The 16,366-nt window shown below is 37.9% G+C and overlaps 1 protein-coding gene across 4 annotated transcripts in view; it reads right to left on the bottom strand.

Annotated features, from left to right (window-relative positions):
- Positions 1-16,366, bottom strand: part of Mid1 (midline 1) — a 353,950-nt gene that overhangs the window by 214,605 nt on the left and 122,979 nt on the right. Inside the window, exon 1 of one of the 4 annotated variants that reach the window (XM_058572594.1) lies at positions 5,799-6,117. The exons of 2 other annotated variants lie outside the window; for them this stretch is intronic. The gene's annotated coding sequence lies outside the window, so the exon portion shown is untranslated. Of the gene's footprint in view, positions 1-4,791; positions 5,441-5,798; positions 6,118-16,366 lie in introns of those variants that run through there. One more of the 4 variants, XM_058572593.1, reaches the window with a different exon arrangement.

Raw genomic sequence — 16,366 nt, 5'->3', positions numbered from 1 at the left:
CCAGAGGCATTTTACACCTAAGCTACATCCCCAGTCCTTTTTTTTTTTTTTAATTTTTTGTCAGTTTTGAGATAGGGTCTGGCTAAATTGCTGAGGCTGACCCTCCTGTCTCAGCTTCCAGAGTCACTAGTAGTATTATTTTGCACATAGCAAAGACTATTTCTTTTTAAAAAGACCACCTACATTGAGTGATACTCAAATTGATCAATAATAATGATAATGGAGAACAATCAGGTCAAGATATCAGGACTTCGAGCTGGGGATATAGCTCAGTTGGTAGAGTACTTGCCTCACATGCACAAGGCCCTGGGTTCAATCCCCAGGGGAAAATATATATACATATATATATATATATATATATATATACACACACACACACACACACACACTAAAAATATATACCTTAAAAAATGCACACATCAGCCAAATACAGTGGCACATGCCTATAATCCTAGCCATTCCAGAAGCTGAGGCAGGAGGATCACAAACTCTAGGCCAGCCTCAGCCACTGAGTGAGACCCTGTCTCAAAATGAAAAATAAAAAGGGTTGCTGCTAAGTGGAAGAGTGAACCCCAAGTTCAATCCCTGATACAAAAAAAACAAAAAACAAAAAACAAAAAAAAAAACCCACAATTTTAAGATTCCTTGGGCATTTAAAGGTGGTTCTATCTAGTATGTTGAGCCCAACAGTCTTTAAATATTCACATAGCAGAGTAAAAGACCTTGGGTTCAGTTTTCTCTCTGCTGTGATTTTAAAGCATTGTCATAATTGCATAGCACATTCATTCAATGAGTGGAGACAATGCTCCTGCACCCTATCATCTTGACCTTCTCATGGCCTTGCTTCTTCCCATTCCCTTACAGAAAAAGACCTCAGATTTATCCAGGGGGCCCTGGAACCATTTGATTTTTGATCATCTATTTTTTATGATTGCAATATTTTTTTAACGTGGACATAAATTCTTAGGGAGCAACGAAATAAGCTCTTTTTCTAATTTTGCCCCTAGGCCAAGTCTAGTGATCAATATAAATGTTATATTTTATCATGTATCACACCCTCCTGATGGCTAGGAGTCTACAACAATTTGCCTCAGAAAAATTCACAGTTCATCTTGATAACAGTAATTGCTATCCCTGTGCACCCACCATGGTAATGCACAGATAACTCTCAAAGCAAAAGCTCCACAAAATTTAATTGGTAGTTCAGCAAGGCAGTTGAGTATAAGAATTAAAGCCCTAGACCCTGAAGTCAAAGTACTTAATTTCTAATTCCTTCTCATCCTTTGCAAACTGTGCCAGCTAGGGTTAATCATATATCCTCTCTCTGCCTCAGTTTCTTCTTTTTTTAATAAGTTGAAAAATGGGATGACAACAATAATGATATCCCTCTAAGAGGATTGGTTTGAAGATTAAATGCAATGTACTTGGAATAAGATAAAATACTCAGCCAGGTACAGTGGCATTTGCCAGTAATCCCAGCAGCTCTGGAGGCTGAGGCAGAAGGATTGGAGTTCAAAGGCAGCCTCAGCAATTTGGTGAGGCACTGAGCAACTTAGTGAGACCCTATCTCAAAATAAAATATAAAAGAAGGCTGGGAATGTGGGGATGTAGTTCAGTGGTTAAGTGTCCCCCTGGGTTCAATCCCTGGTACTGAAAAAGATAAATTGTAAAGAATTATCAAATTGATATGGACTCTGGGAAGAAAGACACGGATGGTAAGGGAACAATAGAGAAGTTGGTTCAAAAGTGGTTTGGCAGAGTAGGAGACAGATTTTTTTGCTACCTTAGCAGTCACATAGCATGACTTATTTATTTACTTATTTTTTATTTATTTATTTATTTTTGGTACCAAGGATTGAACTCAGGGGCCCTCAACCACGGAGCCACATCCCCAGCCCTTTTTTGTATTTTATTTAAAGACAGGTCTCACTGAGTTGCTTAGGCCTCACTAAATTGAGGCTGGCTTTGAACTCATAATCCTCCTGCCTCACCATCCCAAGCCACCAGAATTACAGGTGTGCACCAACACACCCAGATTATTTCACTCTTAAATTCTCAAGAACCTCAGTTCCTTCATCCTTTAAAATGGTCATAATCTTTTTCGAAGCACTGTTGAGAAGAATAAGGCAACATAAGTAAAGGAGCCCGGGCAGTGTGGTACATGGGAATTCAAGAAACATTCAATTCTCTCTTATGGTTCCCTTTTTTTATTGACATTATTATCAGTTTTAAATATAAATAAATAGTATATATATATATATATATATATATATATATATATATAGATAGATAGATAGATATCATTGTGATATATCAAACATTTAGTAAAAGCCATCCAACAGAAGAAAACTAATATATCAAAGAACAAATGAGAAGGAATAGTAATTTGCTAGCTGTAAAGATTAAGCTTGCAGAAAGGTTTTGAGCTGTACTTCTGCAACTTGTACAATGGCCAGATTAATTCAAAAGAAACCTTTCTTCTGAATTATTTAAATACCCAGCAATAGTAAGAAAACACAGAGGGTCTTGTGCAATGTGAGAGGACTATTGATTACCCCAGCTCCTGGGTTCTAAGTAGCCAGTAATATATTTTAATATATCAATAATTCAGAAGAATTAGTGGGTTCGTTTTATTGTTTGGTTTTTGGGGGGCGGTTATTGAAGGAACCTTTGCAATTAAGCCACAGTGAACAGGCAAACAATTGTTGGAATGGCAAAAGTTGGTCTAGCCTTGGCTACTTCTCAACTGAGCCCCACCAAAGCAAAGTCTTCTCTCTCACAGCAAATGTAGGCCATACTGGTGACACCCAGGCACTCAGTAATGCATGCCAGATGAATGAAAATCTCAGAAGGCAGTTGTAAAAAACGACCAGAAAAAAAAAAAGTATTTTAAAATATCAACCTGGAAAGAAAATCAATTCTAATAAACTCCATGCTCTTGGGCTCAAATATTATGAAGCTAAAGTCTTTGAAAATGGAATGAACATGGGGCAGAGAATAGTGAATGACATTGATCAAAACCTGAAAACCTCCCAGGCATCCACACAGGCCACAGATAAATTGATTAACTACTATATCACCCTCAGGGCCCCCAAATTAACTGGCAGCATTGTGTAAACAATTTCTAAAGGCAAAGATAATACCATTTGGTTGAATTAGCATTTTCAGTACATAAAGAACAAAAGCCTAAATTGAAAGGGAATTGACTTTCATTTTTTGGCAAAAGGATTACCTTAGGCAAATAATTAGTTCATTAAAACAACAACAACAATAACAACACTTTTCAGACATTCATGTCAATATGCATCCAAAAAATTATATTCAAATAGTTGTATGTAGTCATACATTTTCAAAAAAATCCTGATTTGTTTTAATTAAGTGGCAGACATTTTCAATTTTCAAATATTATAATAATCAGGTCATCTTAAGACTCCAGAAACAAGTAGAAAAAAACCCCATGGACCTAGTTTTAAATGAAGTCAAAGTTGTGAACCTGGGTTAATCCGTGTTGAATCATTTTACTTCATTTTGGAATGGTAATAAATGTATTATTTGGTACCTATGAAGTTTCCAAAGGAAACATCTACCATTGAAATTTTGCAGAGAAAGCTTTTGATTTTTATTTTAATGATGAAAAAAAGGGTAGAGAACCACCTAAATGAGGCAGCATCACAACCATCTTAGGCAATAAGGACAACAAAGATTATCACCCTGTCCTGTGGGTGGGGGAAGGGCATGCAGGGTTTTCAGGAATTTGGTTTTTAGCTACTAGGAGAGAGGCTTCCGGATTTGTCCATCACAGAAACAACAGCCATGTCCGCCACTGTTCTCCACGCATCCCCAACTCTAAACACAGCCCCTAGGAGTGTAGCTTACTTGAGAGATAGTTTGCTTCCAGCTGAGTTAATGTATCTCTAAACTCTTCAGGCTCAAGTTTCCCAGGACATAATAAAAGGATATGTGTGTACATACATATAAAAGTATCCAGAAATCATATTAATAGTGTATATTTATATCTTCATACGAATACCAAAGTCAATTCCAAGAGGAACAGAATGGAAGCAGGGGACAAGAAGCAACATTTGCTAAATAGGGCTGTGTGAGCGAACGGATTCTTTGAAAATGCTGGAGGACATCTGTGGTACCTATTCTGACTCTGGGGCCAGTTCCTAATTCCGTTTTTTTCCAGTGAGAACACTCTCTGTGTAACAAATGGAGAATGTAAAGTTCTTCACGACTAACTCCAGATTCCATTCCCCTCATTTTGATGGGAACACTCTCCCCTACTCTCACATGGCTCAAATTTACTCTTGATTATTCGGATTGTTAGCAGTGATCCTGATCCTCAGGATCTACTTGCAAAACAGGTGAAACACGCAATGGTAAAATACATTCTCACAGGGAACAAATGATTAGGAATTTTCCAAGTAGGCCTGATTATTCTCCCACCCCTATGCAGTTGTGCCTCCAAACTAATCAAATTTAGATAGAAATGCTTGAAAATGTGATCATCCTATAGATAAGTGCATTCCAATATGGGGCCTCGCCTCCGCGTGCGCACGCATTTTGTTTTGGTCGACTGCTCAGAAGTGATGCTAATCAAGTTTGGGGAAACTAAAATTGTTCTATGGCTACAGGCCCTTTGTGCAGGAAACAGCGCCCTTCCCATACACCAGGCAGAGACAATGCAGGATGTCCCCAGAATCGCTAACCAAGTTCCCTTGCTTCCGACCCTGCACTTCAAAAGGCAATCGCAGTAGCATCCCAGAGCAGGAGAAAAATTCGCCTTACCGGTTTCTCCGACGGCTGACCGAAAACCCCGGCTGCTCGAGGCCAGGCAACTGGGCTTCTCAGAGCCACTTGACCGAGGGGACTAGGAAAGCTGAAGTCGTCCTTGCCTCTGTTTGCTTTCTCCCCAGCAACCTCTCCCAGGATTTTTCTCACAAAGCACTCTCCTATTCTTTAATCCTCTCACCAGGAAAACCGGCACACACCAAATGACTTCTGCAGAAGCGCCTCTCCTGGGGAGCGAAGAGGGGAGGGCGCAAGGGCTGTGCTTGCTGTGTTAATTCCTGTCAGGCCAATCCTCAGAGAGGTCTCGAACCCAGCCCTCTGGACTCCTCATCGACTGCATCACCAATGCGCATCGCGGGAGTAGGCAGGCCGCGACCAACATCCAGGTGTGATTGGCTTGCTCCTGTGTCCTCCAGACCCCTTGTTCCCAGGGACCAAAAGGGGAGCCCTCAGCTTGGAACTTCATTTGAGTTTTACAACCCTTTAATACTACCCCCGCCCCAGAACACAAAGATTTCAAGCAAATTATGTCGCAATCAGCTGGAAGCTCCCCCAGTTTACCTAGCACTTTATTTTTAAGAGCCCTTGACAATGTATAGCAGCTGTTTGTTTTTAAATTCATCCCCAAACTGGAAATAAGCTGCAGACAGCAAGAAAAAGTGGAAAAGCTAATATGGAAATGTGTCTCCACTTGAACTGTCAAAGATACCGAGGATTGCTATTTTTACAAAGATTCATTTTTAAAAATCATGTCTTTAAAATATTAAATTTTTAAAAAGGTAAATGTTAGCTTAGTTGTAAGGCATGACTTTTTTTAAAAGGATATAAAGTTTACCTTATCTTCCCAGGACAGGATTCACAGTTCCAATTTCAAAAGCATATTCACACCTTACAAACTCAAATCCGCTTCTAATTTAAGACAAGTACCTTACAGATATTTCCAATATGCTATAAGCAATCTGGAATTCCCCCTTTCTCTTTCAGTTTTTAAAAAGAAGACTTACCTCTTTATTACGTCATTTAAAACCCCCAAACGAATAAATCACAAAGGAGACAAGCAGATGGCACAGTTCTGCATTTCGCAAGGAGGGCTGTTTGCCTTGGAGTCATTATTTCTAAGGAGCCGCGCTGCGCTTGTGTCTGTGTTGGGCAGCACGCCACTGGGCCTTTGAAACAAGATGAATCGCCTTCACACCACCAGCTCCCCTACATACTAACACTTCAGAATGCCCAACTGGGGCATGCTGCCTCTTTCCCTAGTGACCCTGCATAGAATCAGAGGTGATGGTTTGATGGATGAGTTTCCCAAGAGACAAAGCAATCTGTGACATCACAGTTCTGGCTGCGCCCCCACCCCAGTCTCCCATCCTGCCTCTTCTCTCTGCAAAAAAAAAAAAAAAAAAAAAAAAAAATTTCCTCTGCTTGGTGACAAAGCCATCTCAACAGCAAAAATGAGTCTGGTGTGTATAGCAAATGCTATAACTTATCTGTTCTTCTTAACTTTTTTTTTTCTTTTTGTGGTTCTGGGAATGGAACCCAGGGCCTCGTGCATGCTAGGCAAGCACTCTACTGCAGTGCTATACCCTCACTCACTTGACTTCAATTTTCGGATTCTACTTTGTTGGGGAAATGGAAGTAGGATGAGATGTGAGTGTACTGGGTAGAGAATTCAGGCAAAACAAAATTGCAGAATGTAATATGCTAAAAGTATCATGAACACAGAATAGTAACCTTCAAAACAAGTATTTTGGTCTTTGTATCATTTTATTTTTATTTTTTTTTGTAACACTGCTGAACACCTGCACACTGATACTAATGTCTTTCTGTGACATGTAACTTATAGAGATTTTAAATAAAATTGTATGTAAACAACTGCAAAGATATTTAAAGTGTCTGCATAAGGACTTTCAGATTTACTGGAGTGGAGCTCATTTAATAACACATTATTTTTTTTTCCTTCTTTTTTAATTTTTCCAGTACAGAGGAATGAACCCAGGGATGCTCTACCACTCAGCTATGTACCTGGCCATTTTTATTTATTTATTTATTTATTTATTTATTTTAACTTTTTAACTCTTTTTTGAGAGAGAGAGAGAGAGAGAGAGAGAGAGAGAGAGAGAATTTTAATATTTATTTTTTTTAGTTTTTTCGGTGGACACATCTTTGTATGTGGTGCTGAGGATCCAACCCGGGCCGCAGTGCCAGGTGAGTGCGCTACCGCTTGAGCCACATCCCCAGCCCCCAATTTTTAAAATTTACTTACTTTTATGTGGTGCTGAAGATCGAACCCAGTGCCTCGCATGTTCTAGGCAAGTGCTCTACCACTAAGCTAGAACCCCAGCCCTCCTGGCCATTTTTTATTTTTATTTGAAGACACAGTCTCACTAAATTGCTGAGGTTGGCTTCCAATTTGCCACCCTCCTGCCTCAGCCTCCCAATCTCTGGAATTACAACCATAGCACCCAGCTACAATAATTTCTTATGGGGGAGGGAATGAATGTGGTGAAAAGGACAGAAACAGACAGGACATACTTCTATGTTTTACTCATCCTTTTTTGTCAGAGATTGGAAATCTCTGGCCCTCTGCCTGTGTTTGTAAATAAAGGTTTCTTAGAACACAGCCACACCCATTTATTTGCATATTTTCCTTGACAATTTTTGTGGCTACAATGGAGTTCAGTGGTTGTAGAAGCTGAAAATGTTTATTTACCATTTGACCCTTTACAGAAAAAAAAAGTTGCTGACCACTATTCTGTGTGATGAGTTGTTTTGTTTTGTTTTAGGGTACCAGGGATTGAACTCAGAGCATTCAATCACTGATCCACATCCCCAGCCCTGTTTTTTTTTTTTTTTAATATTTATTTTTCAGTGGTAGTTGGACACAATACCTTTATTTTATTTATTTATTTATTTATTTATTTATTTATTTATTTATTTATTTTTAGGTAGTGCTGAGAATCGAACTCAGGGCCTCACATGTGCTAAGCAAGAGCTCTACTACTGAGCCACAACCCTAGCCCCCCCAGCCCTATTTTGTATTTATTTAAAGATAGGGCCTCACTGAGTTGAATGAGGCTGGCTTTGAACTCTTGATCCTCCAGTCTCAGCCACCATGAGCCATCATGCCTGGCTTGTGTGATGAGGTTTAACATAATGCAAATTGCAAACCAAAGAGGACAGATAGAATTCCCAAGTTCTCATTTTTAAAGGGTTCAAGCTGTGACAGTACTTGGGTTCAAGTTCTTGCAGTCTAGGCCTCAAAACTTAATTCGCTTGGACTTGCTTTCTTCATCTATAAAGTGATGAAAATAGGGATGTCCTCTTTGTTTTGTTATGGGGATTAAATGAAACAATGGGATACTAAACTACTATACAAACTTCAGCAATTAGTATTATTCATATTATTAGCTGGGAAGGTGATAGGTAATATACACATGTAATTAGTGACTATAATTGATATTAGAAGGGCAATGGTGCTTTAAAAATTTGCAGCACTTGATACAAAAACATTGCCTTTCAACTTCTTTCTACGTACCATTTTTAGGTAGTAATTATATTGGCAATGGCTACATAGTAAATTCATGCTTCAAGCTGCCATTGTATCTGTTCATCTGACAATAATGATTTTGAAGCAAAGCTCTACTTAGGACAGCGTCTTCTGACTGCAGTAGGATTATTTGGTTTTCAGAAAGCTCAAGGGAAATTTTTAGATTTAAAGATCCCTTAAGTTTTAACAGGTAAAATTTATCAATAAAGGTTACTGTACTATGAAGAATGGTATATTAGTTGACCAAGTGTTTTGGGGATCTGTTTGGAATGTGTATGCGACAAAAACAAAATCAGGCTCCAATAAGGCTCTCACCTTCAAAATTCATATTTACTCTATCACTTTTGTCATAATTTAAATATTTAAAAGTATTATCTTAGAACTTCTTTTTGACAGAACTCTCAGTGGATTTACTATGCTCAGTGATCTTTCCTTTTCAGTCATTGAATTTGTAGCAATTGATTTTACCAAAGCATTTGAAACATTTGAGATATAATTTTCTCTTTTTCTTTCTTTCTCCCTCCCTCCCTCCCTTCCTTCCTTCCTTCCTTCCTTCCTTCTTTTTTTCTTTCCTTTTTGTGGTGCTGGGGAAGGAACCCAGAACCTTGCACATATTAGGGAAGTGTTCTACCACTGATCTACATTCCCAGAACTTTTTATTATTTTTATTTTGAGACAGGGTCTCACTAGGTTCCCAGACTGGCCTCAAGCTTCCTATCCTCCTGTCTCAGCCTCCCAAGTCTCTGGGATTACAAGTGTGCATCAGTATGCCAGGTTTACACATACTATTATATGAATAAAGGATGTTTTTATTTGGAAAGCAACTTTGTAATCATATGAAGCTCTGAAAATAAGAAATTGGCTTTAATTTTTAAAATAAGTGTTGCCACTGCTGTGTAACAATCCATCTGGCTACTTAATGACTTAAAAAAAGCCACATGCATTTTGCTCACAAATCTGTGATATTGGAAGGGTTCAGTGGGTACAGCTGCCTCTTCTGTATTTGTCATAAGCTACTGTGGCTTGAAGGCTAGATACTGGAGTCATCTGACAATTTGCTCATCAGGCACTGACAGTTGATGCTGGCTGATGCCTGAGACCTCAGCTGGGCTATCAGCTGGAATAGCTACCCGCATCCTCTCCTTGTGGTTTGGGCTTTCTCACAACATGCTGGCTGTGTTCCAATGGCCAGAGTCCCAAGAGATGGCTAGGCAGAAGTAATATCACCTTTTATTCTCTCTTGGAATTTAGTGTCATTCATATAGTGTCACATCTGCTGGATTGAGGCAGCCATCAAACTTCACCCAAGTTCAAGCCAAATGGGCATAGATTCTCCCTCTTTATGGGACACAGAAAGGTTCCAAAAGTATATAATGTGGGGCTGGTGAGGTAGCTCAGTGGTAGAGCACTTGACCAGAATAAATAAGCAAGGTTCTGGGTTCCAACTCCAGCACAAGAAGAAGGAGAAGAAGCAGCATGTAGGGTGAATTTAGAAAGTACAATCTGTCATAATTTTGCATGAAGTACATTCAAATGAGAGCTAATGCTGAGTTGGCAGAGTAACAAATATGGTACCATGCTCTAGAAATAACCCTGGCTCTTAAGAGACACTCAACAAACATTTGTTGAATAAATCTTTCTTTTATATTTGTGTATATATTGAAAACATTCTGTCAGATGCTACCCCAAAAAGTTAATATTGGTAATAATTTTGTGATAGGGTTACAATTTAGCCTAAAACAGCAAGTTTATAATATTCTTATAATGAGCATGCATAAAAAATTAAAAGGTGTTTCAAAATGAACCTCAGAGGACAATAACCTGAGTTGATTGTCAGAAAGTTGACCTAATTTTTTTTTTTTTTTAGATAATTGAAAGCTAATTAGGATGCTCTCTAGCAAAGCTCATTTTCTATCTTCTACTTGTTGGAGGAACTTATTGTTCAGGTAAGGTGTGGTGGTACATACCTGTAAACCCAGTGACTCAGGAGGCTAAAGAAGGAGGATCACAAGTTGGAGGCCAGCCTCAGCAACTTAGTGAGATCCTGCCTCAAAATAAAAATTAAAAGGGGGGCCAGGGATGTAGCTCAATGATAAAGTACTCTGGGTTCAATACAAAAAGAACTTTGTTTTCCATTTGTAATAACAAAAGAGCACTAGTCACATAAAATACATTTTTTTTTAAAAAAGAAGATATCTTAAGCTGGGCATGGTGGCACACACCAGTAATACCAACAGCTCCAGAGGTTGAGACTGGAGGATCACGAGTTCAAAGCCAGCCTCAGCAGTGGCAGAGACTAAGCAACTCAGTAAGACCTTGTCTCTAAATAAAATACAAAATAGGGCTGGGATGTGGCTCAGTGGTTGAGTACTCCTGAGTTCAATCCCTAGTACCAAAAAATAAAAAGAAAAAAAAAAGTAAAATAAAAACAAGATATCTTATTAAAATATATATAATTTTCTCCAATTAGTCATAATTGTATGATTAAAATCATAATAAATTCATGTTATAAATTCTGCATTTGTAGGATACAATTTTATAGACACTGGGAGAAGCAGTGTGGTGTTCATGTAATATATTATGTTGCACCTTTTCCCTGAACATTAATATTTTAAAAAACATTAAAATATAAATTAATTTTGGAAGCAAAAATTGCTCACTTTGAAAGTGCTGTTTAACCAAGATGTTAGAAATGCTACCTGGACAAAGTTGAGTATAGGATTACATTGTGACAAGAGGGCAATCCACAGTCAGTGTCAGGTTTGGGGCATTGGTGAGAGCTGATTAAACAAACTTGAAATGATGAGAATCCTTTGTGTGACACTGGAAAGAATATATTTTAACTAAACTTGTAAACCAGTTTAGCAATAATCAGCTTTTTGTTAACTGTGGTGTGTTGTACTCAATTGTAATCACTTTCTGTTCTTTGACCCTGACTGAAATCACTCATACTTAATGCTAAAGTATTACTTGAACCTTGAAAGGTCACTCCTCTGAAAGAATGCATGGATGAACTCACCCCTGATTCTCAAGAAACAAAAAGAGTTCCACTTCAAATGGTTCTATCAACTCATAATGACAGAATCATTATGACCCAAGGAAACATAGCTCCCCTTGTTTCTGGGAGCAGGGACTCTGGTCTTCCTCTTGGGATCTGAAACTTCTCTCACTATTCACTTGAAACACACACACACACACACACACACACACAACACACACACACCTGACTTTATTCACCCAAAGAGTCAATTATTCATATGAAAATGTTATCTCTCATAAGCAATTACTGTATAATGTAACATGTGCTTATTATAGTCTTGATTCTCTGCAGAAGAGGAACTATATATCATCTTTCCAGAAAGGTATTTTTTTCAGTTTATAAGGTTTTTTTTTTTTTTCTTTTGGTATCAGGGATTAAACCCAGGGGTATTGACCATTAAACCACATCCCCAGCCCTATTTTGTATTTCATTTACAGACCCGGTCTCAATGAGTTGCTTAGCACCTCACATTTGTTGAGGCTTGCTTTGAACTCATGATTCTCCTGTCTCAGCCTCCCAAAATGCTGAGATTACAGCCATGCACCACTGTGCCCAGCAAGGTTTTTTTTTTTTTAAATATTATTTTTAGTTATAGATAGACAAAATGACTTTATTTATTTATTTTTATGTGGTGCTGAGGATTGAACCCAGTGCCTCATCCATGCTAGGCGAGCACCCTACAACTAAGTCACAACCCCTGCCCCTCAGTATATAAGTTTATTACTTCAAGTAATAAATGCTCATTAAATAAAATGTAGATATTAAAAATTTATCAGGGGGCTGGGGATGTGGCTCAAGCGGTAGCGCGCTCGCCTGCCATGCGTGCGGCCCGGGTTCGATCCTCAGCACCACATACAAACAAAGATGTTGTGTCCGCCGAAAACTAAAAAATAAATTTAAAATTCTCTCTTTCTCTTCTCTCTCTCTCTCTCTCTTTAAAAAAACTTATCAGAAAAATTCACCATTAAAAACAATTTGATACACATGGAAGATACATATAAGTAGATAAAGATAAAATTCAACTGGTTGTGTATATGTTAAGTGTATATATCTTGATATATAGTCTTTAAGTGTGATTGTTTTGGAATTGCTAACAATTTTATTGGAAAATATTACATATCATAATCACAGTGGCTCAGGAGACTAAGGTAGTAATGCCACAAAAGGCAAACTGTTTTTGAGCTTTATCCATGTTGTAACATATTGCTAAATAATATTCTGTTATATACTTATGCAACAACTTCTAGCTTGTCTTTTTAAATTAATATTTTGTATCATTAAAACTTCATGTAGCTGGTTGTGGTGGTGCATGCCTTTAATCTCAGCAATCATATATATTTAATCATATATATTAAGACAGGAGGATCACAAGTTTAAGGCTAGCTTCAGCAACTTAGTGAGGCACTAAGCAACTCAGAGAGACCCTGTCTCTAAATAAAATATTAAAAATGGCTAGGGATGTGGCTCCATGGTTAAGCATTCCTGGGTTCAGTCTCCAGTACCAAAATAAATGAAATAAAATAAAAAGGGCTACAGAGCTGGGGTTGTAGCTCAGTGGTAGAGTGCTTACCTTGTACTCATGAGGCTCTGGGTTCTATCCTCAGCACCACATAAAAAATAAATAAATAAAAATAAAGATATTGTGTACATCTACAACTAAAAAAAAATTTAAAAGGGGGGGCTGGATATATAGCTGAGTGGGTAAGTGCCCCTGGGTTCAATTCTCAGTACTGAAAAAAAAAACTTTGTGCAAATCTTCATTTCAATGGCCATAGTAGTTCCTCATACCATAATATATTAAATCATTTTTCCTATTTCTGTGCATTTCCTATTGTAAATAATGCTATATTATTGCAGGTTGGGCTCTTTGAAACCAGATGCTGAGAAGAAATTTGGGTGAAGATGTTTATGAGGGATCCACAACTATGAAGAAAAAGGACAGAAGCAGGATTGGGCAGAGAGAGGAGCTGAACTTCCATTTGGCCAGCAAATCCTTAGACAATCTGAAGGGGAACTCTGGATCAAGTATTGTACATTAGAGTTTCTTCATATTGGATGAAAATGGTTGAACTTCTATATCCCTGCTTCTCTCAAGTACCATATGAGGGCAACTCAGGGAAAAAGGGGACATTGGCTGAAGTGGTTATATATCACAGTTGTATAGCCCCTGTGCTATGGGATGGAGATGTCTTTAGACCCCATGCCAGGAGTGGGACAGCAAGTCCTTCCCTGGCAGGGGATTTGGGCAGTGCATCTTGTGTCTGCAAGAACTCTTAGAATCACACATCTTGTATCCATTCTCACTTTTGATTAATGGAACCTCATTTCATCTGCAACAGCAAAATGCTTTATTCATTCATTCATTCATTCATTCATTCATATATATTGTGGTACCAGAGATGTGGTATCAGGGGTGCTTTACCACTGAACTGCACTCTCAATTATTTTTAATTTTTATTTGGAGACAGGAACTCCTTATGTACCAAGGATGACCCTGATCATGGTCCTCCTGACTCAGCCTCCCTAGTCACTGGTTACAGGTTACAGGTTACAGGTTTGCATTTCATGCCCAGCCACTTTTGAAATATTTTCTGCTCTGGTCTTCTTCAAATGAAGGAAGAACCATGTAGCCTAGTTGGGCAATGAGACACAGGGAGGAAATTCCTGACTCATCATCATTTTCTGAATTAAAAGACAAAGCCTCAGGACCAGTGGTAGAGTGCTTGCTTGTGCAAGGCTCTGGGTTCTATCACCAGTGCTACCATAGATAGATAGATAGATAGATAGATAAATCAGGCAAAGCCTCCCAAGGAGAAACAATTTGCTTTTCACACTTCTCCTTTCTCTCAGCCAGGAACTTTAGAGCATGGAGACAAAGTCCCACCCTAAGGAAAGCAGAGCAAAAAGCTGCATGGATGACTTTCTCAAACAACTGGTTTCTTGTTGCCTGGGAAAAATAACCTCTCCCCCTATCTGCTTAATCCATCTTGGTAGGGTTTCTGTTACATGCAGCCAAATGCAATCCTATCTAGCACAATATTTTAAATATCTTGGCATATAAATTAGATGTGCGTTTGTGATTATTTCTTTTAGATGGAGTCCAAGTGGGAATGCTGAGTTAAAACATTTTTCCAAATTATTCAAATAGCTTTACAGGAGGTTTTTCCAAATTTCTATTTCAATCAGTAGGACATGAGATTATCTTAGTAAATTATGCTAGCATTAAACAGCTTTTTATTTTTTGGCATCAGGCATTGAACCCAGGGGCTATTAACCACTGAGCCACATCCCCAGCCCTTTGTATTTATTCATTTATTTATACAGGATCTTGCTAATGCTTAGGGCCTTGCTAAATTGTTAAGGTTGGCTTTGAACTTGTGGTCTTCTTGTCTCAGCCTCCTGAGCCTCTGGGATTATAGGCATGTGCCACCATGCACGCTAAAAAACAGTTTTTTTTTTAAAAAAAGTTCTTTTATTTGGAGAAAGGGAACAAATCATATGGTGTTTGTCAATTTATATATTTGATAGCTTATGTGGTTGTAAAACATTTTCATTTCCTTTTCTCTAGATTGTCTATTCAAGTTGTAACCAGAGTTTTGCTGTTTTTCTTATTAGCTTAGACTCTTTATACAGAATTTCACTTTTTTTAACCATTTCTGAGAGGTATCTTCACTCTCTTTGAGGCTTATTTTTTTATTTTGTTAACATTTGTGATATTTCAGAGGGCAGAAAATTATGTTCATAAATAAATCATTTATTTGCTATTTCGTCTACTGTATTTACCTCTAGACCAGTCTTTTATATTAGCAGCCAAATATATATACAAATCAATTTTACTTCTTTACAGTTCATTTTTTCCCATTTGATTATTTTCATGGGGGAATATTCTCTCTGTTTTCTCTTGGTAATCTATTTTTTTGGTTTAAATTTGCAGCCCTCAGTCACTGAACATAAGAGGGTAGTGGAAAAGTTTTTCCTCTTTAACTATTTTTCCCCCCAGAGGAATCAACTTTTGTGGAGTATAGTGGGAATTAACCTGATAGAGTGAAAGAGGATGATGGAGAGGGAGTATTCCAGGAAGAGAACTTGTACAGAGAGAAAGAAGAGGGAAACTTGGGGCAAAGGAATTGAAAGAAATTAATCAAGGGGTGATTATGAATTTTAGAGGGCAGAGTGAAGAAACAGATGGAATTGAAGAAATAGGAAGAGGCTAGATTGTGCTTATAGAGTAACCACCAGCCCCACTACTAATCATTTGAAATATAGTGTCTTAATTGAGAAATTTTATAAATGTGAAGTTACCCAGAGTTCAAAAAACATAGTATAAATAAAAAATATCTCATGAATAAATTTTAGAATATTGATGACTTATTGAAATAACAACTTTGGAAGATTGAGTTGATTTTAAAAATATTATTATAGTTACATTGATTTACTTTTTCTTTCTTAAATATTGCCACCTGAAAATTTTTAATTATATATGTAGCTTGCATTATATTTCTACTGTATAGTATTGCTTTATACCCGCAGAGGTCTGGAAAACTGTTAGGACTCGTTTGAGAACAACAATATATTAAAAAATAACAGTGAGTATAAAAAGTCTTGCCTGGAACAAATAGGAGGTTGACCCTTGTCTGTAATCAACCCAACTATTTTTTATTTTTTGGTACTGGGGGTTGAACCCAGAGGCACTTTACCACTGAACTACAACCCCAGCTCTTTTTATTTTTATTTTTATTTTGGTACTGGGGATTGAACTCAGGGGTATTTGTATTCGACCACTGAGCCACATCCCCAGCCCTATTTTCTTTTATTTAAAGGCAGGGTCTCACTGAGTTGTCACTAGGATTCATGCACCACTGTGCCTGGCCTTTTTATTTTTTGAGACAGGATTTTTGCTAAATTGTTGGTACTGACTTCCAATTTGTGATCTCCAACTTGCCTCCCAAGTTTGCAGGTGTGTGCCACTGCTCCCAGCCCACCTT

This window comes from Marmota monax, unplaced genomic scaffold, assembly GCF_021218885.2.
Source record: "Marmota monax isolate L192 unplaced genomic scaffold, Marmota_monax_Labrador192_F-V1.1 WCK01_AAM20220418_F8-fsc00089, whole genome shotgun sequence".
In the NCBI taxonomy this organism is placed as follows: Eukaryota; Metazoa; Chordata; class Mammalia; order Rodentia; family Sciuridae; genus Marmota; species Marmota monax.
The sequence above is the reverse complement of the archived record's forward strand: the minus strand, read 5'-3'. Positions and strand labels throughout refer to the sequence as shown.